The sequence below is a fragment of the Rana temporaria genome, chromosome 1 (genome assembly GCF_905171775.1).
Source record: "Rana temporaria chromosome 1, aRanTem1.1, whole genome shotgun sequence".
Classification (NCBI taxonomy): Eukaryota; Metazoa; Chordata; class Amphibia; order Anura; family Ranidae; genus Rana; species Rana temporaria.
Genome location: NC_053489.1, coordinates 561544945 through 561560827, shown reverse-complemented (window position 1 = coordinate 561560827; position 15883 = coordinate 561544945). Strand labels below are relative to the sequence as shown.

The 15883-nt window shown below is 46.3% G+C and overlaps 1 protein-coding gene across 3 annotated transcripts in view; it reads left to right on the top strand.

The window, feature by feature from the left end:
- The first annotated feature begins 6783 nt into the window (after positions 1-6783).
- The window catches only part of ACSL1 (acyl-CoA synthetase long chain family member 1), a 113030-nt gene continuing 103930 nt past the window's right edge, over positions 6784-15883 (top strand). The window contains exon 1 of one of the 3 annotated variants that reach the window (XM_040334098.1): positions 6784-6912. The gene's annotated coding sequence lies outside the window, so the exon portion shown is untranslated. Of the gene's footprint in view, positions 6913-12798; positions 12900-15883 lie in introns of those variants that run through there. The other 2 variants (XM_040334075.1, XM_040334083.1) reach the window with 2 other exon arrangements.

Here is a 15883-nt window from a genome sequence, read left to right as displayed (position 1 = left end):
AATTACCTGAGGGCCACAAGACAAGTTTTCATATGCCATGGGGGGCCGCATGCAAACTTTCAAACGTCAAAAACAACAGTACTGGTGTCAGCGAACACATTATTAACCCCCAGCACTGGTGTCAGCGAGCGCATTATTACCACCTGCACTGGTGTAAGTCAGGGTTTGACAAATTTGCTTGGAATCTAGGAGCCAGCTAAAAAAGTTAGGAGCCAGAAAACGCACCCCGTCCCGACGAGCTTGCGCGCAGAAGCGAACACATACGCGAGCAGCGCCCGCATATGTAAACGGTGTTCAAACCACACATGTGAGGTATCGCCGCAAGCGAGAGCAATAATTCTAGCACTAGACCTCCTCTGTAACTTAAAACATGAAACCTGTAGATTTTTTTAAACGTCGCCTATGAAGATTTTAAAGGGTAAAAAAGTTTGTCGCCATTCCACAAGCGGGCGCAATTTTGAAGTGTGACATGTTGGGTATGAATTTACTCAGCGTAACATTATCTTTCATAATATTAAAAAAAATGGGGATAACTTTACTGTTGTCTTATTTTTTAATTAAAAAAAGTGTAATTTTTTCCCAAAAAAGTGCGCTTGTAAGACCGCTGCGCAAATACAGCGTAACAGAAAGTATTGCAACGATTGCCATTTTATTCTCTAGGGTGTTAGGATAAAAAATATATATAATGTTTGGGGGTTCTAATTAGAGGGAAGAAGATGGCAGTGAAAATAGTGTAAAATGACATTAGAATTGCTGTTTAACTTAGAGGGCCAGATTCACAAAGGTTAGCGGATCTTTAGATCCGTGTAACCTATGTGAATTAAGATCCGCCCTCGCAAGTTTGTGAGGAAAGTGTCAAATTCACAACACACTTACCTCCAAACTTGCGACGGCGGATCCTAACTCCCCCAGCGGAATTCAAATTCCGCGGCTAGGGGAGTGTCATATTTAAATCAGGCGAGCTCCCGCGCCGATTTAAATACGCATGCGTCGTCCGGGGAATTTCCCGGCGTGCATTGCTCCCACTGACGTCAATAGGACGTCAGTGGTTGCGACGTGAGCGGGACTTGCGACGCGCGTGTTCGTGAATCGGCGTACGCAAACGACGTAGGAAATTTCAAAATCGACGCGGGAACGACGGCCATACTTAACAATACTTACCCCTGCTTTTAGAAAGGGTAAGTATACGACGGAAAACCGCTACGGAAACGACGTAAGAACACAGCGTCGGGTCCGCGTACGTTCGTGAATTTCGCGTATCTCGCTGATTTACATATTATTCAGTGTAAATCAGCGGGAACGCCCCCGGCGCCATTTTTAAATCAAAAAAAAGATCCGACAGTGTAACACAGTGTGACACTGTCGGATCTCAGCCCTATCTATGCGTAACTGATTCTAAGAATCAGGTGCATAGATAGGACCAGAAAAAATCCGAGATACGATGGTGTATCTGAGATACTCCATCGTATGTCTTTTGTGAATCTGGCCCGTAATGCTTAACTTGTAATACCAACGTCCACCACCAGATGGCGCCAGCTCACATCTGGTGGTAATAACTTGTAATACCAACGGCTCACCACCAAATAGCGCCAGCTCACAAAAAAAAAAATTATAAAAAATTTTTTTTTTTTTTTTGCTCCCCCCACTTCTGCCTGCGGGCCATTTATAACTGGTCCGCGGGCCGCAAATGGCCCGCGTGCCGGTACTTTGAGACCACTGTTCTAAGCAGACTGCTAGGAGCTCGTACCCCTGATGAAGTCACATGCCGTGACGTAACACGTAGGGCATTGCCGAACCGGAAGTGATGTTCGAAGTCTGCATATTACCTGTATCTGCATATACCAAGCATCTTTTACCAAACTGAAAGTAAGAATTACTATTTTTTAATAAACATTGCGATTTTAAATACTACACCATAGGAGGTCACTTGGCTTACTTTACCCTGATGGGTTTTACTTCCTCTTTATTTCCCTGCAAAGGCAAAGCATGATGAGCTACTATGCATCGCATAGTAGCCTATTATGTGTCACTTACCTGAATTAGTGAAATGCATCACTGCCAAAATGAAAAAAAAAAAAGGTAGGCTATAAAACAATTGAATATTAATACAAAGGACCCAAGAGCATTTCTTGTACCTGGAACTATCATTGGGATATTATGTGGCATCTTTGCACTGATGTTTTGTTAACAATCATCTCAGCAGGTAAAATTATTATTAGTTTTCGAAAGATATTGGGGCAGATCCACAGAGCGAGTACGCCGGCGTATCTACTGATACGCCGGCGTACTTTCAAATTACCCGCGTCGTATCTTTGGTTTGAATCCTCAAACCAAGATACGACGACATCTGGGTTAGATCCGACAGGTATACGTCCTCGTACTCCTTTCGGATCTAAGATGCAATACTTCGGCGTCCGCTGGGTGGCGTTCACGTCGTTTTCCTTGTCGGGTATGCAAATTAGCTATTTCCGTCGATCCACGAACGTACGAGCGACCGGCGCATTTTTTTTTACGGCGTCTCTAGTCGGCTTTTTCCGACGTATAGTTAAAGCTGGTATTTCGTCGTGTATAGTTAGACCTGCCATGTTAAGTATGGCCGTCGTTCCCGCGTTTATTTTGAATTTTTTTTGCGTAAGTGGTTCGTGAATCGGGATGGACGTAATTCACGTCTAAGTTTAAAAAAAAATGACGTCGTTGCGACGTCATTTAGCGCAATACACGGCGGGAAATTTTGAAACGGAGCATGCGCAGTTCATTCGGCGCGGGGACGCGCTTCATTTAAATGAAACACGCCCCCTAATCGCCGATTTGAATTCCGCCACCAGAGATACACTACGCCGCCGTAACTTACGTCGCAAATTCTTCCAGGATTCGATTTAAATCCAGGTAAGGTACGGCGGCGTAGGGTATCTCTGATACGCTGTGCAGGTGCAGATCTCTGTGGATCTGCCCCATTGTTTTTTGATATTTGATATTTTTAAGTACCGTAGTTTGGCGCCATTCCAAAATCAATTTTAAAGCATGACATATTAGGTATCTTTTCACTCGTACTGTAACAACGTCTTTCACATTATACAAAAAGTTGGGCTAACTTTACTGTTTTGTTTTTTTTATTCAAGAAAGTGTATTTTTTTTTAAAATTGTGTTTGAAAGACCGCTGTGCAATTACTGTGTGCAAAACCGGCCATTTTATTCTCTGGGATCTCTGCTAAAAAAATATCTATAATGTTTGGGGGTTCCAAGTAATTTTCTAGCAAAAAAATAAAAATTTTAACCACTTAAGGACCGCCCCCCAAAAATATTAACCACTTCAGCCCGGACCATATTGCTGGTCAATGACCGGGCCACTTTTTGCGATTCGGCACTGCGTCGCTTTAACTGACAATTGCACAGATGCAGGGTGCTGTGTAATGTAAAGGGGTCCAGAGATGCAGGGTGCTGTGTAATGTAAAGGGGTCCAGAGATGCAGGGTGCTGTGTAATGTAAAGGGGGCCAGTGGTGCAGGGTGCTGTGTAATGTAAAGGGGTCCAGAGGTGCAGGGTGCTGTGTAATGTAAAGGGGTCCAGAGGTGCAGGGTGCTGTGTAATGTAAAGGGGTCCAGAGGTGCAGGGTGCTGTGTAATGTAAAGGGGTCCAGAGGTGCAGGGTGCAGTGTAATGTAAAGGGGTCCAGTGATACAGGGTGCTGTGTAATGTAAAGGGGTCCAGAGGTGCAGGGTGCTGTGTAATGTAAAGGGGGCCAGTGGTGCAGGGTGCTGTGTAATGTAAAGGGGTCCAGAGGTGCAGGGTGCTGTGTAATGTAAAGGGGTCCAGAGGTGCAGGGTGCTGTGTAATGTAAAGGGGTCCAGAGGTGCAGGGTGCTGTGTAATGTAAAGGGGTCCAGAGGTGCAGGGTGCAGTGTAATGTAAAGGGGTCCAGTGATACAGGGTGCTGTGTAATGTAAAGGGGTCCAGAGGTGCAGGGTGCTGTGTAATGTAAAGGGGCCCAGAGATGCAGGGTGCTGTGTAATGTAAAGGGGTCCAGAGGTGCAGGGTGCAGTGTAATGTAAAGGGGTCCAGTGATACAGGGTGCTGTGTAATGTAAAGGGGTCCAGAGTTGCAGGGTGCTGTGTAATGTAAAGGGGCCCAGAGGTGCAGGGTGCTGTGTAATGTAAAGGGGTCCAGAGGTGCAGGGTGCTGTGTAATGTAAAGGGGTCCAGAGGTGCAGTGTAATGTAAAGGGGTCCAGTGATACAGGGTGCTGTGTAATGTAAAGGGGTCCAGAGGTGCAGGGTGCTGTGTAATGTAAAGGGGCCCAGAGATGCAGGGTGCTGTGTAATGTAAAGGGGTCCAGAGGTGCAGGGTGCAGTGTAATGTAAAGGGGTCCAGTGATACAGGGTCCTGTGTAATGTAAAGGGGTCCAGAGTTGCAGGGTGCTGTGTAATGTAAAGGGGCCCAGAGGTGCAGTGTAATGTAAAGGGGTCCAGAGGTGCAGTGTAATGTAAAGGGGTCCAGAGGTGCACGGTGCAGTGTAATGTAAAGGGGTCCAGAGGTGCAGGGTGCAGTGTAAAGGGGTGCAGTGTAATGTAAAGGGGTGCAGTGTAATGTAAAGGGGTGCAGGGTGCTGTGTAATGCAAAGGGGTCCAGTGATACAGGGTGCTGTGTAATGTAAAGGGGTCCAGAGGTGCAGGGTGCTGTGTAATGTAAAGGGGCCCAGAGATGCAGGGTGCTGTGTAATGTAAAGGGGTCCAGAGGTGCAGGGTGCAGTGTAATGTAAAGGGGTCCAGTGATACAGGGTGCTGTGTAATGTAAAGGGGTCCAGAGTTGCAGGGTGCTGTGTAATGTAAAGGGGCCCAGAGGTGCAGGGTGCTGTGTAATGTAAAGGGGTCCAGAGGTGCAGGGTGCTGTGTAATGTAAAGGGGTCCAGAGGTGCAGGGTGCAGTGTAATGTAAAGGGGTCCAGTGATACAGGGTGCTGTGTAATGTAAAGGGGTCCAGAGGTGCAGGGTGCTGTGTAATGTAAAGGGGCCCAGAGATGCAGGGTGCTGTGTAATGTAAAGGGGTCCAGAGGTGCAGGGTGCAGTGTAATGTAAAGGGGTCCAGTGATACAGGGTGCTGTGTAATGTAAAGGGGTCCAGAGTTGCAGGGTGCTGTGTAATGTAAAGGGGCCCAGAGGTGCAGTGTAATGTAAAGGGGTCCAGAGGTGCAGTGTAATGTAAAGGGGTCCAGAGGTGCACGGTGCAGTGTAATGTAAAGGGGTCCAGAGGTGCAGGGTGCTGTGTAATGTAAAGGGGTCCAGAGGTGCAGGGTGCTGTGTAATGTAAAGGGGTCCAGAGGTGCAGGGTAATGTAAAGGGGTCCAGTGATACAGGGTGCTGTGTAATGTAAAGGGGTCCAGAGGTGCAGGGTGCTGTGTAATGTAAAGGGGCCCAGAGATGCAGGGTGCTGTGTAATGTAAAGGGGTCCAGAGGTGCAGGGTGCAGTGTAATGTAAAGGGGTCCAGTGATACAGGGTGCTGTGTAATGTAAAGGGGTCCAGAGTTGCAGGGTGCTGTGTAATGTAAAGGGACCCAGAGGTGCAGGGTGCTGTGTAATGTAAAGGGGTCCAGAGGTGCAGGGTGCTGTGTAATGTAAAGGGGTCCAGAGGTGCAGGGTGCAGTGTAATGTAAAGGGGTCCAGTGATACAGGGTGCTGTGTAATGTAAAGGGGTCCAGAGGTGCAGGGTGCTGTGTAATGTAAAGGGGCCCAGAGATGCAGGGTGCTGTGTAATGTAAAGGGGTCCAGAGGTGCAGGGTGCAGTGTAATGTAAAGGGGTCCAGTGATACAGGGTGCTGTGTAATGTAAAGGGGTCCAGAGTTGCAGGGTGCTGTGTAATGTGAGGGGGCCCAGAGGTGCAGTGTAATGTAAAGGGGTCCAGAGGTGCAGTGTAATGTAAAGGGGTCCAGAGGTGCACGGTGCAGTGTAATGTAAAGGGGTCCAGAGGTGCAGGGTGCAGTGTAAAGGGGTGCAGTGTAATGTAAAGGGGTGCAGTGTAATGTAAAGGGGTGCAGGGTGCTGTGTAATGCAAAGGGGTCCAGATGTGGAGAGGGGTACACACCACTGACAGATATTGGGGGATGCAGAAGTATACAGGGGGCACAGTGGGGTGTTGTTACATTTTAACGTGGGGGGGGGGTGAAAGATATAGGATCCTCCCGGGTGCCAAATGCTCTAGGCTGGTGACAGGTCCGCTTTACGATATTCTCCTTTATATGGCCGAACACACATATATAGCCTGCCCCGTCTTCAGAGCGGAGTATGGCGTGTATGTAATGTACGGACCGCACACACCATCCTATACACCCCGCTCATGTCAGGCGAAAAGCGCGCCGCGCACAGTGGGCAGGAAAGAACCCGGAGAAAGGGGCGGGATTACGAGAAAGAGACTTGCAATGTATAAATAGGCAGAGGGGCGGAGCTAAGGGCAAGACGCATGCAATGTGTAGACAGGAGGGAGAGGCGGGGTTACAGAGAAAGAGGCGGGGATATGTAGAGAGGGGCTGGGAAGTTAGCGGAAAGAAGGGCGGAGCTAAAGAGTCGAAGTGGCGGGGCTAAGCATGAAGAGGCGGAGCTAATGGGAGAGGCTATGAAGGATGCCGAAGAAGGGGTGGGGCTAAGCATGAAGAGGCGGAGCTAATGGGAGAGGCTATGAAGGATGCCGAAGAAGGGGCGGGGCTAAGGGACAGAGGCGGATAGGGGCAGAGCTTATGAAATGTAAGGCAGAGGGGGCGGAGCTAAGGTGCAGACAGGGGGGGGGGAGGATGTGTATGCAGATAACGAGGGAGTGCAGGTTGGGCGGTGCGTGCTCTCTGCAGACTACACGGCCCTGATCTGTGGCCAGCTCTATATATAAATAGGTCTGGCTGGTCCGGCATGCACGTTGTCGCTGTGGTTTGCTGAGGTAGGTAGAATGTGAATAGCAGAGTGGGGATGGATGGTGCAGTGATGTATGGAGAGGATGATAATGAGTGCAGGACGGGTTGTGCACATGCCGGGTTCCTGTGTGTGTGATGGGTGACATGTGGGGTGAGGCCTCGGTCTGGCACTGTCTATGGGATCCTTAGTGCTGTGCAATGACCATTCCTCATCCGAGAACACATGACGGTATAGGGGAGCATCAAACAAAGTGAAATGTCACAGCTGGTCCTGTGTGCACAGCCCATGGTGGAAGCTGGATGTTCCCCTCATCTGATAGGGGATTAGTTGTGTTGGGGATCTTCTTCCTTCCGAGTTCCTTTGTGTGGGGTCAGTACTAGGAAGAGGTAATCCGGATTTCCTGGCAGAGATCTAGTAGTGATCACACACAGTGGGATGGGCTGGCAGTGATCAGTATACTGTGAATGGATCCTATATATCTGGGGAGATTTACTAAAACTCAAGTGTGCAAAATCTGGTGCAGCTTTGCATAGAAACCAATCGGCTTCCAGGTTTTATTGGCAAAGCTTAATAGAATAAGCTGAAGTTAGAAGCTGATTGGCTGCGATGCACCAGATTTAGTAAATCTCCCCCTCTGTCTAGCATGCTGTGTGCTGGGAGGTAATGCAGACTTCATACAGCTCCAGTGCCACCTAGCTGGCTGCCCTCTGATCACACATTACCGTCTCATTCATATGCTTCCATTCATTCTGCATTGTATGTATTAAGTGCATAATTAAAGGCTAAGTCCGCCTTTTGCAAACCATAAATAAATGCAAGTGCAGAAAATAAAAATTGTGCATTTTATTTGCAAATGAGCCTGAAAAGCATTGGAGCTTCGATCAGTGGATTGTGGGTGCAATGCCAGGCTTCAGCTCCCTGTCTGTACTGAGGTGGTATGGGCATTCAGTTGGAAAGCTGGAAGAAGTGTCAGTGGACTGCGGGGGTTTATTTTAGGGATCGACAATTATCGGCGGCCGATATGCACTTTAATAACAACCGTTGTGGCGCTGTTATTACATGCAGTGGGAGGGAACATCCACAGCCCCCCCCCTTCCGCTGCTCGCCCCGGCTCTCCCGAGCACCCAGCCGGCATGTCCGCTAAAGCTCTGTTCAGGTCTCAGCTCTAGTAACCTGGACATAATTCCTTTTAGCCCAGGTTCACACTGGGTGCGATTTCATTCGATTTGAGATGCGATTTCACATGTGAAATCGCATCTCAAATGCCCCCAATTGTCGGCAATGGCGCCGTCCTAATCGGTGCGACGCCGCATCTGCGGCGCTGCACCGATTTCAAAAAGTAGTTCTTGTACTACTTTTTGCGATTTCGGGCCGCGATTTACATAGACATCTGTGCAGAAACCTGCACAGATGTCTCTTAAATCGCGGCCGAAATCGGGACTGCCGGCGGGAGTGAAGCCGTGCGAGTTCAGCTGAACTCGCACGGCTTCACTCCCGCAGCCCAGTGTGAACCAGGGCTCACAAAGAGTTTTATTGATAATCAATGCAATTTTACAGCTTAACATTGAGAAGAATACATCATGAATAAACATGACAGGGAAAAATAAAAAAGTAAGAGCCGGTTCACACTGGGGCGACCCGTCAGGCGACTCAGCCGTCTGACAAGTCGCGTCCCATTCTATTCAATAGAACCGTTCTAATCGGAGCGACACAAGTCCCTCCGACTTAGAAAAAGGTTCTTGTACGACTTCGGGGGCGACTTGCATTGACTTCTCTACAGAGGTCATTTTGCAAGTTGCCTCTGAAGTCGTCTTCAGGACGCCCTGCCGAGTCGCCCCCAAAGTCGTGCTGCCCCAGTGTGAACCGGCTCTTACAATACAGCATTTCAAAAAAAGATAAACAAAACAAGAATAAAAAATGCCAGTCAATTTAGACCCGTAAAGACAAACAAAAATGTTCAGGACCCAGGAATGCCCGTAGGGCATAGCCCACTATTTAGCAAACATAAAAGGTCCATCCCAACAGAAGCCCAACTGTAAATATCCCGCAGCTTCCAGCCATGCCACCAACACTTCCAGGGCCGCCAACACTTCCAGGGCCACCAACATTCCGAATTATAAGCGGAGGCTGAAAAAATAATAGCACTGAGGAAATAAGAAGGGGTGGGGGGTCCCCGCGGCAGGAGGCAAAAGTACATCAAATCTGAAGAAGGGTGGTGTCAAATCTAGTGGGTTTAGTATAATCAACCCAGGGTTGCCAGACCTTCTCATTCACCATTATGTTGTCCATGCGTTTTTTAGCCTCAAAGCTAAGTGTTGGCGTCTTCTACGCCTTTGCTATCGTGAGTTTGGTTGCAGCAAAGAGCTGCAGAGCCAGCTGGCGTTCCGAGCGCAGCAATTCTGCCATTGGGCTTCATATGGGTCCTTTTTGAGGTCAGTATGAAGTATATTCCGGGAGGAGAGAATAGACTCTGATCCATAATCTGCGTACCCTCGGACAGGTCCACTAAATGTGTATCATGGTGCCATCCTGGGAACACCCCCGGAAACGTTATGACATCATTTCCTGGATTACTGGCATCTTAAAGGTGCCAGTTTTAAAAAAATATATAAAGTATTCAAAACCGATGATCTTCACATTTTGAATAACAGTACTTTTAAGTGCAGTGGAGGGGTTGGGGGTCTTATGGACCCCCAATCCCTCCATAAAGAGAACCTGTCACATGGGATGTTTACATTCCTTGTGACAGCAATAACAGTAATAAGTGTATCGTCGGACAATATCGGCCTGAGAGGTGGCTGAAATATCAGTATCTTATCGGCAATGAAAAAACAATATCGGTCGATCCCTGGTTTATTTACTAAAGGCAAATCCACAAGTGCAGTCCCTGTAGATCTGAGGGGAAGCTCTGCTGATTTCTATAATGCAAAAATGCTGTTTTTTTTTTTTTTTGTTTTGTTTTTTATCTTCCTTGCATGTCCTCCCTCGGATCTACAGCACAGTGCATTTGCCTTTAGTAAATAAACCCCCATGAGTCCCTGATCACCTCCCCTGTGTTCTGTTCATAACTACCCGTCCGTCTGCTGCATAGCTGTGCCCATTACAAATCTGACAGTTGCTGAAGAAAACGTCCTACATGCTGTCGGAGGGGGTGGGGTCCACCTGACACTGTGTTACACCCTAAATATGGGTTAAACCTATAACAAAGTCTTTAAGGTGGAGTTAACCTCTGTCACAAACCGCAAATATGCATGCTTTTTATTTCAGAAGAGATGTGCAATGTCTCTCCTGCAATTACAATAAAATACACTCATCTGCCTGCTTATGGTCTGTGCATGCGCAGCTTAACTTAACCTGCATACAATTTGTGTGTGTGTGTATACCCCCATGCCTGAAGCCCAATTGAACTCCAAGGCTAGCCATAAACAAATCAAAAACTGAATGTTCAGTTCATCAAAAAACAAAAATGGCGCGTACAAGTGACAATGAAATCCAAAGCACTGCGCAAACTGTTGGCGCTATATACATCCTGTATTGTAAAAAAAAAAAAAAATACAATGTGGAGTATATGGTTTTACAATTATTTTTACCTGCTACTATTAATCTGAATGATCTTGAAGTTTGTAAATGTATTTTGTGAAGATCCTCGCACATTTCCTTCATCAAATTCTGTGATCCATATTCACTATGCCCTGTGGGTGGGCACTGCTGTGTCACAGAATTCAGAGCCTGCTCTGAGGTGCTGATGGGAGGGGCTTCAGGAGGCGGAGTCCATGCAGGAATCAGTTTGCAGACAAGGTACCATGGGATATGTAGTCCTTTAGAAATGAAAAGTAAACTGCAGAGGAGAAGCTGCAAAGCATGCAGGGAATTTGGGAAGTTGTGTAAAGAGATTGACAAAACATAGTCTATCCTCCCCCTTTCTTTTTTTTTTTTTTTTTTTTTATATTGACTTTAACCAATTTTAGGGATCAAATCCTTCCTTTTAATCTATTAACAACATTGTAAAGGCTTTTAAAATGGCCTTGTGGTTACGGTCATAACCTTAAAGTAGTTCCAAAGGCAAAGAGATTTTTTTTTTACCTAAGGGCCAGTTCACACCAGACGCAGTTCCGTGTGCTTTTTTTTTTCTGCACTAAAAATGCATGCACAGTGTTTTCCATGTATTTCAATGGCTCTAGTTCACACCATGCAGTCAGGTTCCGGTGCAGAAACTGACTGCATGGTGTGAACTAGAGCCATTGGAAAACACTATGCATGCATTTTTAGTGCAGAAAAAATGCACACGAAACTGTACGAAACTGCGTCTGGTGTGAACTGGCCCTTAATGCATTCTCTTGAGTTAAATTCCACTGGTTTTTTATTTTTTTATTTTTTTATTTTTTTTATAGCAAGTAAGTCAGCAGCTACAAAAAGTATAGCTGTTGACTTTTAATAAACCGACACTCACCTGTCCAACGGTCCAGTGATGCGGCCGTTCGACTCCTCAGTTCTCTCCCCCCTCCTCTTTGTGGCACCTACATTGTAAGGTGTGGGCGTCCGGCTTTGACAGTTTGCGGCTTCACAGCTGGGCACGCACTGTGCGCCGTCAATGGCCAGGCAATGTTCTGGGACCTGTGACGTGTCCCAGAACATTGGAGGGAGGGAGGGGCCGTCTAGGGGGAGAGGAGGATTGACCTAGGCGACCAGAAATTTAGAGGAGGAAGTGGGTGGGACAGGAAGTCACACTCCAAACCAGGTGCCCCCCCCCCCAAAAAAATGACCTTCTAATTGTGGCATGTCGGGATGAGGAGTACTTAAAGCGGAAGTTCCTCTTTTGGGGGGAACTCCGCTTTAAGGTAAAAAGCATGGCACTACTTGTACTGCCCCCCCCTTCTCCCCAAACACTTGTCCCCTCTCACCAATCCGGTGCTGTCCTGGCTGTAGCCCACTGTATTTCTCACTCGCACTATAGGCATACTTTTCCCTCTGTTCCCCTGGTGATCTGGCCAGTAACAGACCTCCTGTGTTAGAGTAAACATGGAAAAGTGGAAATGGATGGACAGCCGCACTCCAAAGGAACTTGAAGAAGTAGTCTTAATAAAAACTGGACATGCAAATCCAAAAATACAGTCACATAAGGGGACAGCCGACGCGTTTCGCACACAGTGCTTAGTCATGGCTCTTTCCTGTATTAGAGTGCACCCACTCTGGATGAATAGGCAAAGGGAGCAGATTTGGCTACAGCATTGTCAGTCGGGGGGGGGGGGGGGAGGGGCGTTGGACGTACTAGCAGATTTTAATACACTAACAAATTGAAGCTGAGCTCCAGCTCCATACTTTATAATCAGTGAAAGTAAACAGTGTTTTTACATAAAAACTGATTGTTCTAAGCACCCCTGTCAGTATTAAATGGTTTGTCTTATCCCTGTAACTGCAAGATGGCTTTTCTGTTGAAAAACTGTCTGGCTGGATCACCAGATGAAAATAGAAGAGAGAACCTAAAAGAGAAAACTAATACAGCCATCACATCTAGGAATTGATGAGCTGCAATATAATGTTTGCTTTTGGGTTTAATACTACTTTGATTTCTACTAATCATTTACATCTTGGTAAACGCAGTGGATTTTTTTTTTTTTTGGAGCTAGACGGATGATTTCTCCTCTACTTTATATGGTGACATGTTGATGTCTAGAAGAAAAGCATTGCTCTTTTAGATTGTCTTCTGCAGTTTGCAATATAGTGTTGGAAAGTTCTTTGCAGGGTACAGGAATGAGGCCGCCTTGTTTAGGGGTGTCCCTGCATGTGATCTTGTTATGACAGTTGTCATGTGTATGAAGCCTATAAGGAACTGTCAAAGTGTGAGTAATGTGATTGTGAGTTAGTCATGTGACTCCTGGGAAATAACCTCTGCAGTACAAGGGCAGCACTTTGACCCTGTTCTATCGCTAAAGTCCTAGAGAACAGGACTGTCCAGTTCCTCCCACAGATCAAGGACTAGGCTCACTGCCCTGTCTGCTGCCTGAAGAGCTGGTATGTTCAGTATTCTCCTTTCCCTACAATGTAGTAGTATTTCCCGAGTGCTGATATATGAGCGATTGTTATTTTGCAGACTTTAGAAATGATCTAAGCTGTGGTTACTGGGCGACTTGTAATTATGTAATGGGGGGGGGAGAGACATGGTGATTGCGCTGACATGAAGGTCACTCGCTCATAGTGGCTTTTAAACTTTTGTTCTCACTTATTGGTGGCCTGTGACAGCTTAATGCTAAGCTTCGCACGTGTTTTTTTTTTTTTTTTTTAACCAACACAAGGGACCATACTTTAAAAGGACATTAATGTACTGGTGGCTGCTGTGTTCCGTGAAATCCACTGTCCGCAGCCACCCATTTAACCTCCGCCCCCCCCCCCCGGCTGTTTGGGGGGGGGGGGCACAGAGAACGGAGTATTTCATGGAACAAAGCAGCCACCAGAACAAGGGACACTTCTTAGTAATGCAAGTACTGATGTACTTGTGCTGATTTTAAAAGTAAATAAATGTGTGGTTTAGTGGGTCCGTTAACGGTAAAGTGCTGCTAGTTTTGGCTGCATGTTTTGGCCATTAGGGTGCTTTTAACCCCCACTAGTGGCCGAATAAAGGGTTAAAAGTGCCCGCGTTGCAGCAGCTTCCGAAGATTCATGCCAGACAGTGCCTGGGATCAAAGTCGAATGACTGTCACAAAGGAGGAAAGGAGCCTAATATGTACAGTCTGGGGGTAGAAGAAAAAGAGGGGGGGGCACAGGACTGAAACTTTTAAGAGAGAGAGTGTTTAGTAGGGCAGTATTTTCAATATGAAATCAAGCACATGGGGGGGACATGACCTCCAACTAGCAGGAAAGTTCAAAACTAATCTAAGGCTTCATGTACACAGGACGTTTTACAACTTCAACTGAACGATTTATCTTGACAGATAGTAACCCGCGTTTGCGTTTAAAAAATATTTTTTTATTTTTTGCCCAAAACCGAAAAACGCCTATAAACGAAACGCTGCTAAACGCGGGAAAATTCGGCATCTGAACTAATTTTTTTTTTTTTTTTTTGCCTTCAAGGCATATCAATGCAATTGCCTAAAAACGACATTAAACGAACTGTGTACATGTACACATAAGCTAGCATTGAATGAGTTCAGGGGCAGTTGGAAAAAGTGTCCAACTGCCTCTGAACGTCCGTTTAGCAGAAGCAGTGTACATGGGGCCTTAGAGTAGTTGATGCGATTAGATAATCTCTACCCTTTCTCTGTTTCTTTGAATGGCAACACATTACACAAATGCAAATGTTATGCGTTGTGGTAGCACACACATTCCCACAACCCAGTAATGTGAACCTAGCCTCAGGCTGCACAATTAAATGTCTGTTTTTAACTGTGTACACTAATACAGTGTTTGACAATGTGTGACATTCCACAGATTTACAGTTGAAAACAGGTAACATTTTAAATGTTTCCACTGGGTGCAGTTGTAACTTGCACAAGAATTGGGGAATACTTAACCACTTCAGCCCCGGACCATTTTGCTGGTCAATGACCGGCCCACTTTTTGCGTTTCGGCACTGCGTCGCTTTAACTGACAATTGCGCGATCGTGCGACGTGGCTCCCAAACAAAATTGGCGTCCTTTTTTTCCCACAAATAGAGCTTTCTTTTGGTGCTATTTGATCACCTATGCGGTTTTTGTGCTATAAACAAAAATAGAGCGTCAATTTTGAAAAAAATGAATATTTTTTTGCTCTAATATCCCCCAAAAATATATAAAAAAAAAAAAAAACATTTTTTTTTTCCTGCACTAAGGAAAAGGAAGCTATTTAGACCCCTTTAAGCACCATACACACTATCAGAAGATCGTACAAAAAGAAAATACAAATTCCGGAGCGATTCTCGTTCGAAAATGCAATACAAATACACTACAACACCATGACATCACTTCTGAATTTTTTCTCTATCGTACAAGAATTTTCAGGACTTTAGTAAACTCTTCAGGTTTGATCTGATATTGGCATGAAAAAAAGAGGATCATTCGTCTGATAATCTCATCGTGTGTACCAGGCATTGGGCTGGGTTCACACTTATTCGAATTTGGATGTGGGTTTCTCTGCCTCCAATTCGCATTACACCCCTCTGGGGCGGCTGCGCTCAGCATTTGGAAAGGGTCCTGTGCGTCTGACATTTTCCCTTCGAGACAGGGAAAGGGACTGAGGATGGAGATTCCCCAGTCCCTTTCTCTGCAGCCTCAGCTGCACTGCAGATGGAATGAAGAGGAGACAGGGACTCCTCTCCATTCATAAACTGAAGCATTGTTAACACGGTGTACGATGCTCAGTTATGAATGGACAGAGTCAGTGACTGTCCATTCAGAAAAGAGTAGTAGGTAAATGACGTTTTATACACTCTCCTCCATCCTGACCAATCTGGGACAGGAGATGGCAGAGGGGGACCGGAGGAGCGCATGGGGGGGGGGGGGGACCGGAGGAGGACATGGAGGGGACTGGAGGAGGATACAGGGGACAGTCAGGGACAATTGATGCAGTGGTGGGGGGTTACAAGCACGATCTCCCTGTGTGGCTTTCAATAAAGCAGCTGAAAGCCACGGAGGAAGGTAGGAGAAGTGGTTGTCGGATGCTTTATTGAAAGCCACACAGGGAGATCGGTGCTTGTAACACACACACACATGCGCGCACTCCGCACCGATCGTCCCTGACTGTCCTGGTATCGGGTAAAGCATTGGTCAGAGCATTTGTACAAGTGCTTGTGCAAATGCTCAGTATCGGCACTAGTGCTAGTATTGGTGCAACCCAATTTTAAAGCATACCTGTAATCCTTATAGAATGGTTTATTACTGTTGTAGATTACAGATGCCAGCAGTTTGTGTTGGTGACAGGTGTACTTTATATAAAAAAAATGTTTTAAGGGAATCGTCTTTTGCTGTTATATTTGTGAAGGTAGAACAATGTTTTAAATTATAATGGGAAAAGACAGAGGGCCA